This window comes from Limulus polyphemus, unplaced genomic scaffold, assembly GCF_000517525.1.
Source record: "Limulus polyphemus unplaced genomic scaffold, Limulus_polyphemus-2.1.2 Scaffold1669, whole genome shotgun sequence".
Taxonomy (NCBI): domain Eukaryota; kingdom Metazoa; phylum Arthropoda; class Merostomata; order Xiphosura; family Limulidae; genus Limulus; species Limulus polyphemus.
Window position 1 is genome coordinate 35,193 of NW_013667279.1, and position 3,212 is coordinate 38,404.

A 3,212-nucleotide genomic window follows, 5' to 3' on the forward strand; every position below is an offset into this window, starting at 1 on the left:
GATAGATATAGACTGGGTGATCGTTAGTTTAGCCACAGATAGTGTATATTAGCGACTTTTAAAGTGTAGTAATCGTAGATTGTATTGTAATAACAGAGTAGAGAAGAATAACTCGTCTTGTCAATTGGGTTTTAAAGCTTGTGTGGACATTTGATGCAAAATAGAATTATTTAAAGCTTGGATACAACTGTGGTAACCAATGGTGTAACGTAAGTGAATTTATCACTGACTTTATTGTAACAGAGTATAGAATAATAATTTGTCTTGTCAGTTGGGTAATTGAACCAACCTGTGTGGACTTTTGATGAAAAAGAGAATTATTTAAAGCTCTGGATTAAACTGTGGTAGTTAACAGTGTAATGAACATTTGTTACTGCATTTGACTTGTTTTAATACATTATTTTAAAACAAGTGGACTGTTACTGTGTTTATCGTTGAAATTTATCGTAAACAAGTCACAGACACCTACTCTAAAGAATCGTGGCTCTATAAAACCTAACGGTTTGCACTCTCCCAGTGGCTCAATGGTAAACATGAATGCTTACGATGCTAAACTTTGGGTTTTGATACTCATGGTGAGCAGAACGTAGATAGCCCATTGTGTAACTCTGTGCTTAACAGCAACCAACCTAAATTAATTTGCAATTACATAGATACAATGTATCTATTTATATTGGACACTGGACAGTCAATCACCTATTGAATGAATAAACTTCCCTCAGATGTCTTTCTGTTAACTAACTTACTTGAGATCCCGCGTAGACTGTTTAAACATAATGTTTCTTACTTAATGGAAATGTTGGATTTACCCATAGGAAGTAGCATTGCCCATGTAACTACTCATTCTCATTCAATATAAGGGAAGCTGTAATCTCGATATATTATCTGACCTACCAATGCAGGACATTGCTGTTGCATATATTCTTGCACAATTTGTTGTGTTACACCAATATCCTGCACCTCCCATGGGCAAAACAGGTAATAGCTCTAGAGAATAACAAAGGGAGAAGGGTAGACAGTAGTTTTCTGAAACACAGTTATGTGAAAACTGCATAGCTAAAGAATAATTGAAAATTTTCACATAGTCTACATTAAAAAAATGGCAAAAAATGCATGTTATGCCTACACACCCCAAAAACATTTGACAAGATGGCACATAAAATGCTTGCAAAAATGATACTTGTAGGTGTGGGGGATAAATTAGCTCATTGGATAGAAAACTGTTGGATGGAAAAAGGCAGAGAACTGTTATAAATGGAATTCAATCACATTGGATTAATGTCACAAGTGGAGTACCTCAGAGCTCAGTGTTTTTAAATTTACATCTGTGACATATATAATGGTCAATAATTTGTTTAAGTGTGCTGATGATATTAAGTCTTGTGCTTTGCTGACTGTGAGGATGCTACTGCTACTGTTAGTTTATTTGCCCAACTGGCCAAATAAATGGCAGATGGCTTTTGGTTATAATAAACGCAAGATAATGCATCTGGGCTATCATAATGTAAATTAGAAGTATAATTTTGAGGAGAATAACCTTAACAGTGTCATGGATGGGAAGGATCTCGAAGTTCTGGTTGATCTGTCTCTTAAGACATCCAAGCTGGGACTAGAACACAGTTGTTGCTGAGTTGTGTCAACATTTTGACTCGGTGAAGACCTAAGCTATCTATTGAAATGAGTTGAAGACTCTAGATAGAGAGAGTTCTATTCATAGTTTGGCCTCTTATGCAGATGATATACGCCATTTGCCAGGGAAGGCATACCCTTCAACGATTTTCGCACATAAGAAGAATATCCTTTGGACAAGTTAGCAGAGGGTCTATCTAGTGAGACAATGAGTCAGAATTTTGGTGTAAAAGACATTCTTACTCTAACACAGGAAGTGTTTGTGGTGAAAAGGTTTAAAGTTGTGACTTTAAAGAAGAAAGCAGCACCAACAGTGGCTGTATCTTGGACATACTGCCCTCCTCAAATTATTATATTTTACTGAGTTTGATTTTGTCGAGGGCAAACCAACAGACAATATATACCAGCACTGCAACACAACCACACTAGCTCCTAGTAAGTGGGCAGGACTTCCCTAGTCCTCCCATGATGTTTGTGTCACAGGCAATGTCAGTGATGCTTCTGCCCAGATTTGCTTTGGAAGTAGACGGTTGGATTACTTCAAAGTGAACTGCCCATACTTTGCCGTGCAGCAGGGTAGGCAAGGCTACTGGTTTTGACCAACTGCATGACATGTGCAGGAGGATCGACAGCAAGCATACTGCTATTTCAACTTGGGAAACTAATGATCAAACACAGTGTAAAAAATTGCAAACTAATCATTATTTAAAATTAAACGCAACCCAGTGTAGACGAGTGCACAAATATATGAGCCAACGCTGACGAAAAGCGAAATCTGAAGAAAAATATGTCTTAGGTTGAGAAAGAATGGCAACTACATACATAAAAACAAAAGCGTCATACCTCCCAGAGTGCAAGTATAACTCACGTCACCGGGAATTAGGGAAGGCATAGTTTTCAGTTGTCACTAAACCTGCTACATAGTTGTCGCTGGTATAGACTGGTTTGTGTTAAATTTTGCGCAAAGCTACACAGGGCTATTTGCCCTAGCCGTCCCTAATTTAGCAGTGAAAAACTAGAGGGAAGGCAGTTAGTCATCACTATCCACTGCCAACTCTTGGGCTACTCTTTTACCAATGAATAATGGGAATAATGGGCTGAAAGGGCAAGCATGTTTGGTGGGGCGGAGATTCAAACCCGTGACCCGTAGATTGCAAGTCGAGCACCCTAACCACATGGCCATGCCAGGCCCCGCCGATACAGATATTACAATAGTGTACTAATTATAATTATTAAAGTTCTACAGAAACCCAATCCATAACTGGCACTAAAGGAAAACGACCTATGACAATGAGTAACTACAGCCCAAGCAAATTAGCTGCATATCATAACCAGTGTAAAAACGTTTTGTCTAAGCTAGAAAGAAAAGAATACACATGTTTCAGTGCCATGCAAAAGTATTCACCCACCTGCAAAGCTTCCACATTCTGTTGTGGTCTGAACTTGCAATCATGAAACTTTCAAGTGGGACTTTATATTTAGAATCTACACAATCTACTCAAAACTGGGAAAGCTATGTACCGTATTTTTCGGTGTATAAGACGCACTTTTTTTACCCCAAAATTTGATGTCAAAATCTGCTT